The 15,403-nt window shown below is 43.7% G+C and overlaps 1 protein-coding gene across 1 annotated transcript in view; it reads left to right on the forward strand.

Moving 5' to 3' along the window:
• Nucleotides 1-2,802: 2,802 nt before the first annotated feature.
• The window catches only part of FNDC3B (fibronectin type III domain containing 3B), a 204,490-nt gene continuing 191,889 nt past the window's right edge, over nt 2,803-15,403 (forward strand). The window contains exon 1 of the mRNA XM_034063887.1: nt 2,803-2,965. The gene's annotated coding sequence lies outside the window, so the exon portion shown is untranslated. The remainder of the gene's footprint in view (nt 2,966-15,403) is intronic.

A 15,403-nucleotide genomic window follows, 5' to 3' on the forward strand; every position in this document is an offset into this window, starting at 1 on the left:
AAAAAGATCTCACTGTGATAAAAGGAAAAATATAGAATCATAGAATAGTTAGGATTGGAAAGGACCTCAAGATCATCTAGTTCCAACCCCCCTGCCATGGGCAGGGACACCTCACACTAAACCATATCACCCAAGGCTTCATCCAACCTGGTCTTGAACACTGCCAGGGATGGAGCATTCACTACCTCCCTGGGCAACCCATTCCAGTACCTCACCACCCTAACAGTAAAGAATTTCTTCCTTAGATCCAGTCTAAACCTCTGCTGTTTAAGTTTCAACCCATTACCCCTTGTCCTATCACTACAGTCCCTAATGAATAGTCCCTCTCCAGCATCCCTATAGGCCCCCTTCAGATACTGGAAGGCTGCTATGAGGTCTCCACGCAGCCTTCTCTTCTCCAGGCTGAACAGCCCCAACTTTCTCAGCCTGTCTTCATATGGGAGGTGTTCCAGTCCCCTGATCATCCTCGTGGCCCTCCTCTGGACTTGTTCTAACAGTACCATGTCCTTTTTATGTTGAGGACACCAGAATATGCATGCTATTGAAAAAAACCCAGACTCATCAAAACAGAACAGTTAAATTCATAGCTCTGGTCTGTATTTATTTAGATGGTAGTTTAGGTCAGTCATTTTCTCCAGTGTAATTTGTCTGTCCCTGCTGTGTCACCACTTAGCCTAACCCTTTTTCAGGGGCAAAAGACGGTTTCCTTCGGGTCTGATTAGTGCTCTTCCTAGATGAGCTGGTTCAGGCAGTAAAGACAGTTTTATCTGTTATTTATGTTGGAACTTTCTCAGGAAAAGTGGTCCTTGCTGCACTCTTCCCTGCTCCCTTCCTCAGTTTATAAGCCATGCCCAGTTTCCTTTGAATCAGCTTGGAGTTATTGCTAACCATATCTGCTCATCAGTTCATCAGGGCAGTGGGGCTGAATAAAAAGTGCTCCAAGGAGGAGGTATGCCTTTGCTCCAGGCCTGGACTAGTTTTCCTCTTTTTTTTCGTGTGTTTGGCCAATTCTGCAGTTCTAGGTGAGACTGGAACTCTGTGCCTTGGGCCTCTGTTTTGATTCTCCGAATGAGGACCTAGCCATCTTCTGGCCCGTTGGGTAGGAAAGCTATAAGTCAGTTGTGCAGTTTTATTTCTATTTCTCTTCTATATTCTTTTCTATATTTTCTTTATGAAAAGAAACACTCTTTTTTAAATTTTGATTTTATTTAAACTTCAACTGAAATTTCATCTTTTTTTTTTTCTTTGGAGTAATTTTCAAACTTGGGTCAGTGATTATTTTTTTCCTTTCTAACCCAACATCTTCACTGTCCCTTTTCTCTCTCATCTTCACAAAACAGTCTATGAGACCAAGTAAGGGCTTTATCACCCTAGTGAATAATTAATCTCATCTGACTCTAACTCAATACAGGATCATCAAAAAGTCTGTGTGTTTTGGCTCACTAATAAAACAAAACATTTTTCTACTTTTATAATTTAGTCATTACGAAAGTTTTTGCAATTAAGAATGAACAATACTTAGTGGTGGCTGGCCATTTTACATTGACAAATCTTTCCCATGGGAAAATGCTGATTTGTTATTTTTGTAGGGATTATCTATTTCAGATACCTTTATTTTCATTTTTCTGTGTTTTGGTCAATTAAAAAAAACAGGCTAATTGGGCATGATGTCTTTATTTTACGGAACTTTTATGTCAAACCAATTTTTCTTTAGTCTGAATTTCATCAAGAAGTAGAACATCAAGGAGTCCTATGAGAAAAACATCATGCTGATATTATAATGGAAGCTGATGAAAATGCACCTAAGACTTCACCAGGTTTTCTAGTTTGTGAAAGGAAGCCTTGCTCTCATGGGTAGGGGAGATCGACTGGTGATAGAAGCTGTAAGAAAAAACAACACTGAAGTGACAGAGCGAATGCAGAGCACAAGACATATGGGTGGTTAGCTTCTGCAGAGGAGGGTTAGCTACTCAAAGGCCAAATCAAATGCCCCTTCATAGCACTGCTGTGATCTGTGGTGTGACTAAGGCCAAGCCCTATTTTAAGCTTTCCCTGTAAACAGATTAAGGCTCTAGTCATGATTCCTATATCACCTGGATGCATGGCTGAGAGGTAAATGACCAGTGGTTCCTTGAGGCTCTCTTCCAGACCCGGCAGAAAAACTTCTCTTCTTTTGGGCTGCAACAACTTAATCAAAGCATTTATAAAGCTCTGAAAAACATATCGTAAAACTTCTCCTCACTCCCAGCTGATGGAAACATAGGAACAACCACCCTGGGTGGGTCTAAGGGTTCTTTTAATGTGGCGTCTTGCTTTTGCAGCAGATGCTGAGGGGAGGACATATAGGAATGAGGCAAATCCCAGTATTTACCCCTTAGGACGAGGGGCTTGCCTGGTAAAAAAAATGGGATTTTCGTGACAACAGGGACCAGCCTCTGCCACGACAGCTGGTGAAAGACTCGATGGGCTATTTCTGCTCCAGGAGTGATACGTGACAATAAGGAACGATGCAGGAATCGGAGGAGCAGAGGGCGGACAAGGCGAAAAGGGCGCTCGCACCCTCCCAGGCTGCAGAGCCGGCACGGGTCGCGCAGCGATGCGGCGCTGCCTGACTGGGCCGCGGCCGAGACCCGCCCCCACCGAGCCCTGCCGCCCCTCGCGGCTCCCCCTGCCCGGCTGCGGGGCGGAGGCAGCGGCGTGGGGCCGTCCCGGGGCGGAGCCGCTGCTCGGCGGGGCGGGGGCAGCAGGGCCTCCGCGTCTCGCCGCCGCCCGCCTGAGCCGGCTTTTCGGCGGGAGCCTCTACTCCAGAGTGCGCGGTAGCGTGGGCCGTCCGCGGGCCCCATGTGGTGCCGACATCACTGACATGGCGGAATCCCCGCCGAGCCCTCCTGGCACTCGCTCTAGCTAGCCGGGACTCACCACCGCGCCCGGCCCGGCTCGGCGCCCTGCACCAGACCTCCGCCAGGTAAGGACGCGGTGGGGGACGGGGGACCTGGGCGGGGAGCCCAGCGGCTCGGGTCGTCTCGTCTAGACTCGGAGCTGCTCTCGGCTCGCAGCCCCGGGGAGCCGTGTCGCGCCCCCGGAGGCGCCGCTCCCGGTCCCGGCTCTTTTGTTCGGCGGCGGGGCGGGATCGCGGGGCGGCGACGGGACGCGGCCGCACTTGGCGGAAAGTTTCTCTCGCTGCCGCCCCCTCCTCTCGCTGCGCTCCCCGCCCGGCCCGTCTCGCCCCGGGGCCCCGCCGGCTCTGCGCCTCCGCGGGTAGCTCTGCGGCGAACGGCGCCGTGCGGGCAGGCGGGAGCAGCCCCGCCGTGGCCCTGCGAGGAGCTGGCGGCCGGACAGGCCCTCCAGCACCGCCCGGTAATCCCGGGGGGCTGCCGGGCCGGGCGCTGTCATCCTCCGGACGCCCTCCCCTCTCCTGCGTCCCGCCGCGGGCACGGCCGGTGCGGCTCCGGGAGGGAAAGCGCGGGGAGCGGCCGGTGCTGCGTGCGGGGCTGGCGGCACGCGTGGGTGCGTGCATGGCGGCCCCCGCCCTGCCGCGGCTGCCCCGCAGGAGCCGGGTCCGTGGGATGGCAGGACGGGAGCAGCCCGGGGTGCCGGGCAGGTGAGGCCAGCCCGGCTGCTTCTCGCCCGCAGCTCCCTCTCAGGACGTCTGGGTCTAGGGGGCATGTTAGAGAAAAAGCCGAAGAAAGGCGCGAGCGACTTCTGGCCCCGTCCTCCCCGCCCGGCTCTTGGCTGAGGCGGCTCTGGGAAAGAAAACCCTGGAAACTTTTTATTTTGCTTGCCAGACACCTTTTTAACATGGCATGGTACCAGGAGACGGGGCGAAAAAAGAACAAGCCTTTTAAAAGCTTCATCTCGCTTAGGTTAAGACCACATCTGCATCCCTCCCCTCTGCCTTCCCCCCCTTCCCGGTTCTCAGAAATGTTCTATTTAAATAAGGTTTTGGCTAACGCGGTGCGGCCTGGAGTTAAATGTAACGAACCACTTATCCCATCTATATCTGTAAAATAAAAGGTGGGGGGTAGCTGCCTCTCTCCGTATTAGTATTTCATTTGCATTTCTTTGTGTGCTTCAAGTACCTAAAAGTATTGGCTCGATTCCCTAAAGTGGTGGTTTCTCCATCACAGATGGGGAAACTGAGATATGGAAAAATTGAATATTCTTGTTTGGTGTGTTTTTTGGTTATTTCGGATTTTTGTGCTGCCTTTTTTTAAAATTATTTTTGATTTGAACTCAGTGCTAGATCTGTGGGAACAGAATTCACGTATCCTGGTTCCCTGGGCCCTAACCACGTTTGCTGTATCCCCTAACCGCTTACCCTGCAGAGCCCAGGGCTCAACTAGTACTTTCCTGAAAGGTGCCAAACCAGTCTAACTCGAGGTTAACAATGTGCTAGGTAATGGGATTTCAAACTTGCACACATGTTTTAAGTCTAAATGGTGTTTCTCAACTTTTTTTGAGAAATACTCAGCTTGCTTAAAAAGGGTTGGGACTGCCAGGCCTGCTAGCTCCTTGCTGCCTGTACTGGTCTGGAGCTCCGCTCCTGTCTGATGGGGAGCAGCTGGTCTAGACATGGATGACATGATGTGTGTGCTTGGTCGGAAATATAGGTAAAGGCATCTCTTCCATAAACCTCAGGAATGGGCAGTAGGCTGCTTCCTGAGTGGAGGAATCTTGCCTCTCTCACTTGGTCCGCCAGTACCCTTGCTCACCTTCTGCCCATGTGTCTCTCTGGTCAGAACAGGCTGACAGTGCTACCAGTAAGAAAATGATTCCTGGCAGTGTTCCTGGGGTCATTTCAGGTCTCACACAGAAGCAGTCTGTTAGTGCTTTTCTCTTAATCTTCGCTTTGTGGTTCCCTCTAGTTAGTTTTAAAGCAGTTGTGGTTGTATCAGGGACCCTGCTGTGACAGAAATGTCTGTTGCCCCAGGAGTATCGCATGTTGTTCTTCCCAGCTCAGTATCTGTTAGCTAGTTTATGCTCAGAGATGAGTCTGCAAGTTGATTTAGTTTATAATTTTTGAGTTTTATTTGAACCATTGAGGACTCACCTGGTTTGGGTTTGAGGTCACTGCTGGGACGGTGATGAGGGGGAGTTTTCATGCTGTTAGCCTATAGTTGGCCAAAGGAGAAGAAATGAAGACAGCATCCAAAATAAGCTGATATTCTACTATAGCCAAGTAGTTTAGAGGTGTAACTCCATACCGCAAGCTCTCGGAAAAGTCTGTAACTTCCCATCTGAAGTGCGTTTATTCTGGCACTGTTTTTTTTCCCTCTACATGTGGCATTTAGTGAGCAGAAAGTAGATTTCTGCGTCATATCTCTTTCTTAACAGAGAATTTGTGTTTCATTTTTTTTTCCACTTGTAGATTTCTTGAACTTCTCTGATGAGAGAGGAGCAGTTAAGGGTGGTTAAACTTCAACAATTTATAAATTGTGCAAGAAAACACATACAGATCATGCAGCAAACTTCTGCATGTGTGTGGTTGTATTCATGAGCTTTCTAATTAATATAATTGGGTTTTCCCACAAAAAATGCAGGTTACTGGTCTGGTGAGCACTAGCAAGTTACAGTGTGAATAAATGTTTGTAGTGTGAGGATCTTAATTCCTACAAAATACAAATAAATACATAAATGTCCTATATACAGCTGAATAAAACGAACTACGCTCTACAGTGCTTTTCTACTAAATACAGTTCGCTGCTCCTCTCAAAAGGAGAGACATGAAGGAAGATGGAGTGACCTGTAGGAGCAGCAGTTTGGGGTGCTCTGGGAGGGCTTTCTGGCTCTCCACCAAGGGTGCCATGGTAATGGGTGTTAAGACTGGAAATCAAATGTCCCAATGCAACAGAACAACAACTTGCAGCACAGTGCACAAAACCAAAGTCCCATTTGTTTGCAATAGTCCTTAGTGTACAGCAAATAAAATAAACAGTGGAGGAAGCTAGCAGCTCCTGTGTACATCCCGGTTGTGCCAAATACTGGTGAGAAAAAGGGTTTCTCAAACATGTTGCACAGAGGACTTGTGTCTAGGTGATCTTCTCTGTGCCACTGAACGGCAGCAGTTGAGGATCCTTTGGAGACAGGAGTATCAAAAGTTGTGTTGTTTATGGCCAAGATTTAGTGTCCATGTGTGATTGTCCCTGGAGATGGAAGGTATGTGGGAAGAGGGAAGTTCTTCAAACAAGGCAGTGGAAATAGGAGACGCTGGATACACAACGGTAACAGGCCATCTACAGGCAGGAATGTTGGTGTGTCAGAGAGCAGATTCCAGTTTCCAGTGGGGATGCAGTGGTTTGCATTTTTACCGATTTATTCTAAGCACCTCTTTGCAAAATTGAAATTGGAAGCCTCCTCTTTGTTGGATTGCGGACAGCCAGGAAAAAAGCACAAACTAATTAAACATGATTTATTGTGGAATTTGTAACAGTATTGGAGAGATTAGTTGCCTTTCAGAAATGCCGCTGTGGATGTTAAGTCTGTGATCTGCTCTGATGAAAGATGACTGTGCTGTTGCGCAAGTACACAAGAAAAGCGTAGTCTGTGTTGAAGTCTGTTCCTGAGCAGGAATGTTCCCTGGAGGTCCCAGGTAACACAGCTTTGAGCAAATCTTCACAGTGCTTTTAATTGGGAAAGGATGGTTTTCCTTGAGCTTAGAGATTAAAACATGTGGTTTCACCAGTGACATGCTTTCTGTGTTTGATCTAAGGAATCCTTTGTTTACAAGCAAATTGGGTTGTTTGTTAGCAGATAACAGACAAAATGCCTACTACAACACCAACTGTATAAGAAACATACTTTATTTGTATCTCTAGTGGTGACAGTTTATAATGGTGGTATATATAGAAAGTTACCATTTGGATACTCTCGTTAAACTGCAACTATGCATAATGTTATTTGTGTAATATGAAGTATCAAACAATTCCTAAGTAATTAAGTGTATTTTATATTGTTTCTTGAAGAAGACAAAGATTGCAGCTAATACTGATGTGTGGCATTTGTTTCGTCTGGTATCTGCTTCCAGTTCCTCTGGAAGCTACTAAGTGGAGTGACAAGAAGGATTCAGTATTCTGCATTTGTGGTGTTTTTTGTTTTTTTTTTATTTATGATAACTGAAATGAAACACTTGAAATCTCTGGAGACAAATGTGATAGGCTTGTCTGATTTCACTACACTGACAGTGCATAGCTATTCTGTGGCAGCAATGCACATACTTTAAAGCATGCTTTATATATAAGTCTCTTATAATTGCCTTATACGTAACTCTGGACATTTCTATTATTAGGTTCTTGCACAGGACTCTAATAATAGAAAGTGGGTGCGTGTGTGTATATATATGTATTTAAACATACACTTCATGCTTTCAGGAATGTTTCATATGCAATGTTGAGGAAAGAGACACTGCTCTCAAGAGGCTGCTAATAAAAGGTTCAATAAGCAACATTTTTAGGTGACCCTTGCCACCCTCTAAGATCCTTGGGATGTTATGGACAGATTTCCCCATGCTTTTAATCTAAACTGGCAAAAAAGAATGTGTTCTGCTTAGTTTGTAGGTGGTTCTCTGGGCCTCTGTGCAGCTGTGTCAATTTTACATGGTTGCTTCCTGTTCCTTGTTCACCCGCTAATAAAATGCTAACATTTGTAATATAAACCCCTGTGTTATCTTGTGCCTGAAGTATTTCTGCATGATTCACTGTAGTGAAGTAGGATGGTGTGATCATTTTGGACCCTGGAGGCAGAAACAGTGTGGGAGTAGAGTTGTCCCGATTTTGTTTCAAGATCACCTTACCATTTTTCTTTAGTGCAAGATTAGTTAGCTGCTAGAATTTATTCCATTTTCTAAATCACCTTTATTGTGTTGCCTATTCAATGCAATTCATGTAACATAAGTGACCTTATGCTTGCTGACACTTGAGCTGATGTAGATATGTTATTAAGTATTATGCATTGCTCTTGTTACTTATTTACTGATGTGGAATAATGCAGCAGAGGAAAAAAAATATGATAGCATTTGTGGATAATGAAAGCATTGAGTAGGTTTCCTTCTGGTCAGCTTGTATTTCTTGCAGTCTCGTGTAATGTCATCTCACAGAGGAGAAAGAATTGCTTTCAGTGTCTTGTTACTAGCAAACGTATGGCAGGCAGAAGCATCGTTTTATTAAGATAAATTAACAGAGCACAAGTGACACAGTTGGAACTGCAGAGGTTGTGGTTTATTCGGAGTGTGTGATGCCTGAACTCAAAAGCCTGAACAGTGGCTTTTGTCTGTAAGTGCTGATAGAGGTGGTAAGGTGGAAAAGCAAAAGCACAGCTTGGGCTTGACTTCCTTCATGAAGTATGTTGCTGTACTGTGTGAATTAGTATTTTGCCTTTTATTTGATACTTCAGTGTCTGGAATTAAAGGCTTAGATTGAAGTGGAAAGTGGAAAAAAGCCCTGCTTTTGTAACAAGATAAGGAAAATTGGGATATACCACATGTCTGATTCTTCTAGATCTGTTTCAAGATGCAAGTTTGAGACTCAGCTGAATATGTGCATGTGTGGGGCAGTCTGCTTTCCTAGCCAAGGGGTGATTGCATGGTTGGTGTTTTGCTTTGAGTGTTTGGCTTGAACAGTTAAAATGTTGGTCTTTTTCTTCCCCAGTTCTTATTCTATGTTACTTAGCACATACTAATATCCTGTTCTTCTCTGAGATACTCTGAGGAAATTATAGTCTAATTTCAGTGGATACCTTATTAATGGTATTAAACATTGAAGAAGTGGGTAAAAAGTAAGTTGACATGTTTAATCAGAATGTGTTGGTGCTGTTCCTCTAGTATACAAATGCTGCATTTGGACCCTATGGCTTTTAAGGTGAAAAAATTGTTCCTATTCAGTTGTACTGACTGAAGGATGACAACACAATTTTTGAAGGCTGGTTTCCACTGTGTCATCCCCTGAGCTGGGCAAAGGGGCATTTGGCTGCTGTCAAATCTGCTTTGGCAGGTTAAGTAGGAAATTTGTTTTCAAAGCATGTCTTGGGGAGGGAAGAGCTACAAGTCCTGACTTTCTGATGCTGGAAAGTGTTAAAAGATGTGGCATCTCAAAGAAAAGCAAATGAAAGAAAACAACTGTTTCTTATGCTGGTTTTTTTACAGGATTGTTTTCCGCCTTACTGATTTTTCTTATTCCATTCTTGTTTTCTCAGTATCCTGCTTGCCCGTCCTTTCTTTAGCATGCTTATTCATTAGCCACCCATGCTTTCCAATACTGAGATTGGGTTTTCCTTTTAATTATATCTCTGTGTGACTTACGTTCTGTTGGTTGCACAGTTCTTAAAGCTGATTCTCAGCTGTGCATTGAGGTTACTTCTGCTGTCATGCTCCAGACCGGAGGTTCACAGTGCAGCATTTGGTGTTGCAAAAGAAACATCCCTCCTGAGCAACCAGTGCCATCTGACAATCTGTCTGGGGATCTGAGCAGCTAGATACACAATACTTAATTTGGCACAATGTTAGCTCTTTGCTGGCTTTTCTTGGATGCTTTAGATGTGGGCGAGGGAGGGGCTGCAGATCTGTGTTTGTGGCACATTGCATTCCTTTCTGTCCTGTTCCTATTTGCTTCATGCTCTTGTTCACACAGTGGGTGTGACGTGTGGCCTGTGCATGACTGAAAATGCAGTCATGTGGACACAGGGCTGTTGTATGGGAGGAACATGTCCATCCACATGTGTAGTGGGGGTGTGCCCAGCATTGTAGCCAAGGTAGCTGTGTCTTGGCTCTGAGATGGGTACAGATGACACAGGAAGGCTGTGGTATATGGTCCCTGAGGAGTCCGTAAGAGGCCAGGTGGTCTGATCTGGCAGGACCAGAGGGCACTGCTTTTGGATCATAGTCACTGTTGATGGGTACCTGCCCGCCAGCCATGCAGAGAGAGAAAATCTATGGGTGTCTTCAAAAGCTGGTTTTGAGGAATAGGTCAGAACTTTTCTGGCTTGTTTGGTAAGGACATTCATAGGTGAAAAGGGAACGACATGAGAAAATGGGAATGTAGTGAAGTGGCCTCATCTTTTGGCTGTCATGTGCAAGAGGGGAACATTAAGGCACAGACCTGGCAACAGTGGAGGCAGTTAAGCTATGATGGCTTGCCGCATTGTGAATATAGAGAGCCTAGACTTGGAGACTAACCCAGAAGCAGGCTGAGCTGCAGGAAGGTTGGTAGTGTTTATGGGCAAGAGAAAGGCATGGCAAAAATACATCTTTAAATTAGAAATAAATCATAACTTTAAGCTGCCAGTCTGTTAGAGAATGGTGCTTTCACTACTTCTGTGTTGATAGCAGACCATGCACATACATTGCCTCTTCCTACACGAGTGACTTTATGTGGTTTGGAGGTGGAGAGGAAATGGCACCAATATCACAAATAATCCCCATGTAAACTGTGGAGTCTTGGCAGTTTTAAGATTTTGGATCAGTCTGATACCTGGAAGAGTGATCTGCTGCTGGCTTTGTGTACCGTGAACCTTCAGGCATTCAGCTCTGCTCTGAAACTCTCAAGCTTATTTTGTACTGGCAGGAAATGTATGTTAGATGTTTTGAGAACAAAGGGTTAATTTTATAGCAATTCTATGAATATATTGATAACGTTCACAAGTGTAGCTTGTTTGACACAGTTGTTTTCTCATTGTTTCCTAATCAGAAGTTAGTGATTTAGGTGCTCTTCTGCTCTCAGGTAATAATGATGAAAGTAACTCAGAATAAGAAAAAGTGAAACATAATGTTCTGGTATGTCTGTGCTTCACTTGCATTCAAGCAGGTGGGTAATTCCTACTGTGGTGCCTCATTATGTCACTTCCAGTTTACATGGTGTCCTCTGGGGTTATTTGTTATTAAACTAAATTATGTTTAGCTCAGCAGGACCTCAAAACAACAACAGAAACCCAACAAACAAACAAAAACCTTAAAGGACCAAACAAAAATTACTTCATATTTCACATCCTGGTTAACTTCAGCTGTTGTTGAGGTAATAGTGACTTACGTTCAGAAGTCAGAAATACCCTATGGCTTTTGTCAGACACACGGATAATACCTTGTTGCATGACTCTTGCAGAGTACTGTGTGGCACTAAGCTGTTCCTGCAATGCTGGGAAGATCAAGTGTTGTAACAAGGTAGCAGCTTATGGCTCATTAAGGTTTTTGCTGCTCTATCATGTTCCAACTTGCTTCATGGAGGTCTAGAACCACACTTTTACAGGACTTGGTACAGAACGGATGGGTTACATTATTTATAGCTGGCCCTGAACTGATACATGCAAATCTAATGGCTAAAGAGCAAAAACAGTAAAATTCTGAGACCTAATTGTCTTCTCCATACAAGCTCTCATGTGTGTGGTATTATATCTTTACCCTTTCCCCTTTTGGTTAACAGAGCTGGACGTGCTTATCCAGATGTTCCAGCTGCCTCATTCAGTGGGCAGGAAATGGCGATGGGGTGGAAATTAGGCAATCCTAGCGAGTACAACTAAAAGGGTCTCTGATCTCTACCACAGCAGCCGCTTCTGGCAAAAATACAAGAGTCAAGTCATTCATATACTTCTGTAACCGCAATCTATTTAATGTACAAGGCAACTACACTTTAATTTTTATGCATCTGAATAGGTTGCTTCAGTGGATGTGTGAGAGCTGCTATGGTACTTTAAAGAAATATTTGTGGATATAAATCACTGAAGGTAGGCATCAACCGTTTTGGCATTTCTTGATAGTACAGTCAAACAGGATGATAATTATGCTCTAAAAAGTTGCTGTAAGATGTTTTTTAGTTTCTCAGACCTTATAGACTTTTACAGTGTTATCCCTGCTAGCAGATCTGGGTCCTTGCTCATCTGCCTTAATCCTTATTTCTCTAGTCCCTTTTTCCTTACACTGTAGTCTAGAAAAATTTATTCATTTCAGTGCATTCTGAATTGTTGGGTTAGTGTTGGTGGACAAATGTGAGTGGATAAATTGTTGAAGTATCTTCTGAAATGTGAGAGTTGGGAGGTAGAAAGTACGGCTACGTGAAGACAGTGAAAATAATGAAGGGAATAGTTTGCAAGTAGATTGCATTATTTGTGGCCTTGCCACCATTTAATATTGTTTGATGTTCTCTAAATGAAATATAAGCACATATAGTAATATGCTTTCTTACATGAATGAGTTCACTTGAACAGTGATAATACCACCTTTGAGCAAATTTGGTGTATCCTCATTACAGGCAGTGGTGTGATTTTTTTTCCTGCAGCTGAAAAGCTGTGGGCAGTATTGGGAAGGGATGAGGTGCTGCTTTCTGGCTGTGGGTTAGCGATGTGGCAGTGGGAGATCTGTCTGAAAAGCTTTGGCCTGGTGCCTAGACTAGCCTCAGATGGTGAGAAGAGGTTTTGTACTCAAGTTAGAAAGTACATGAGGATGGCAGATTGGATCTGTCAACTTTCCTCCTCTCATGTCCTCAGGAGAGTTATTTTCTATTAATTATATGGATATAACTTATTTTTGTAATTGTCTTAATTACCTATCGGTATCCTGGCTCTGTGGAACAAGTGAGGTTTAACTGTCTTCTGGAGTTCTTTAATGAGTATTTTATATTAGTAGTGTACTGTATAAAGTATCTCTGGTTTAGCATTTGTGCACATCTCTGCGTTTTGCAGAAAATGTTTCCCAACTTTCAACAATGCAGAGGGATTTACTAGGTGGAACTGAACCTGACTCTTCTCTCACCATATGCAGAATAGACTGTTGGGAGGAAGAAAGAGAAAAACACCATTTTTATCTGCTCTCTTCTGCTATATCAGGCAAAGATTTAGTGTGGCTTCTATGTTTTTGTGCCAACATCATTTCTTCATGATCTTTGTGATCAATATTAGTGTGAGATTTTTTTTAAAGCAGATACAGAGGCTTTGCTGTGCAACTTTTCACACTGTTTGCCCCAACATAGTGTGAATGTGGTCTGTTAGTGGTGATACAACCATGGCAAATGGCATGCACCAAAGGGTGGATTTTTATTTTGCTTTCAGTAGAGATGGGCAGGGAAATTAATTGCAAGTCCTTCTGGGGCTTCTTTGGGAAAACATGCATTCTGATTACCTGTGTTAGTGAAAGATGGATAAAGTTGAAGTGGTAGAATTGTGGGTGACGGTTACAAGCATGAGTGGAAGTATAGAAAGTCTTTGTCATAAGATGGAGAAATATTTAACAGGAAAAAAGTCTCAATGAACTTTACTATCTCTGAAGCCATCAAATGTAAACATTATGAAGGCATACAGGACTGTTTAAGCCAAAAGGCAGCGTCAGCAGATGAATGCATGATATTGATAAGTAAAATCTTTTTCAGAATTTGATCAAACTAGTCCAAAACTAGTCCAGCTATCCAAACAGGCAACGTCTTAAGGCAAGCAGAAAGACCTAACTAGTTTTCATGTATAGAGCGTTATGCAAGGCTGTGAAAGAATATGTGGCTGTAGTATTTTCATACAGGAATAAGGAGCATACAGGTGGCAGCATGATTTCAAGGGGGTGGAAGAACAGAAAAAGACCTTTTGTCTCAGAATATTGCGTGAGGAAAATACTCAAGGCATTTGTTGCAACAGCAAAACTTATAAACCTCATCCTTACTTTTTAAATGAATTTACATGATAAAAATAATTTTTTCCAGGTCTGCTTGCACTTGCAGTTATGTATGTGTGGAGCTGTACAGTATTGGTGCTGAAACTTTGATGTGGCTGCAATCATAGTGGGATTGCGCTCATATGTTCTGTTAATGATATTCACTTTTATTGGTAGTCCTTATGTAGCATAGCTTGATAAAAGGAGATAGGCAGCGTTCAAAGAGCTTGAACCATCAAGTCAAACAGTAAAGGTGCTTTCCAAAACAGCTTTATGAAAGTGGTGGATCACTTCTCAGAGTACAGCTGGAGGTTTGTATCCAAAACTTTACTAATGATAATCTCAAGGAAGGAGTGTGTTAATTTCAGGATAATCACAAGCTTCAAAGTAAAATCAGAATACAAGATAATCTTTGTTTGTGCTTTGGCTTAGGGGAGAAAAAAACCCAAGATCACATTTCACAAATGTGAGTTTTAGTAGTTAAAAATCAAACCATCTAAATTTATATTTGCTGATGTAAGGTGGAAGTTATCCTGAAATATAATGGAAAAGCTTGAAAAAGAGAAATAAGTAAGTGAATAGATGTGCAGTGCCAAAGAAGAAATATTTTCAGTGATATGGTAAGGGAGATCTAAATTGGGTCACCTGCAACTTCAGAAGTGTCTGTAAAAACAACAAATTGCCAGTTATGCTTGCACCGGTACTCTGGAAAGGTATTGAAAAAATCAGCATGTAGTGAAGGTACTATGTAGCTTATAGCTTGGCTTGAAATTTCCTCAGTACTGGCCTGTGGTGTTCTCTTTCTCAGCAGAAGTCAGCTTTTGTCAGGCAGTAGTTAATCTTTCTTGGAAAGATGAGGATGCAGTTAGTCCTGCATCTGAATTTTTTCTCTTACAATAAGGAGTCACAGGAACTTGTTGACAATACTGTTTTCTGTGATTGAACTGAGGTTTTGTTTTGGGGTGTTCTTTTGTTCCAAAGAGTCAGGTTTTACTTAAATAAATTCTTGACACTTGCACGATGTGCTTTCATTTCTAAGCTATTTGGGGGAGAAAATTGCTTTAATTATCTTTATGTTAAGGCAGAAGAACTGGGAGCTTGTTTCCATCCATCAGTGCTGTGAAGACTTCAAACAAAAGCCAAGCAAACTTCCAGATGGTTGCAGATCCTGGATCCCAGCCACTGCCCAACACAATTCAGTACGCCTGACTCTATCATTTAACTGCTTACAAAACAGCTGGCTGCCTGGCTTATAGCGCAAACTTAGTCTTTGTTAGCAGTCAGCTGAAGGAGGAAGGTGAAGTAGTGGGGCAGGAATGGCCCCTGTAGGGTCCTCAGGCTTGGGCCAATGGTCCTTGCCAGAGATGTAAGGATTGGCTTGTGAGTTCTGCATGCCCAGCTGTTTGCTTTTAAAGTTGTGTGATTGGGCAGCTGGGAACTTGGATGGGTCAGAGGATGAGCTGTATTGACAGAGAAACAATTGCTTCACAAGCATGCACACATGTACACTCCTCACCCTGCTTTTGGGGCCATGGGTGTGCACTATCTGAAATACTGTCACTACTTAAAAATCACAATAAACTAGTGCATGTAAAGGTTAGTGTTTTGTTTTGTTTTCATAGAATCATAGAATAGTTAGGGTTGGAAAGGACCTTAAGATCATCTGCTTCCAACCACCCTGCCATGGGCAGGGACACCTGACACTAAACCGTGTCATCCAAGCCTCTGTCCAACCTGGCCTTGAACACTGCCAGGGATGAAGCATTCACAACTTCCCTGGGCAACCCA

This window comes from Melopsittacus undulatus, chromosome 6 (genome assembly GCF_012275295.1).
Source record: "Melopsittacus undulatus isolate bMelUnd1 chromosome 6, bMelUnd1.mat.Z, whole genome shotgun sequence".
Classification (NCBI taxonomy): Eukaryota; Metazoa; Chordata; class Aves; order Psittaciformes; family Psittaculidae; genus Melopsittacus; species Melopsittacus undulatus.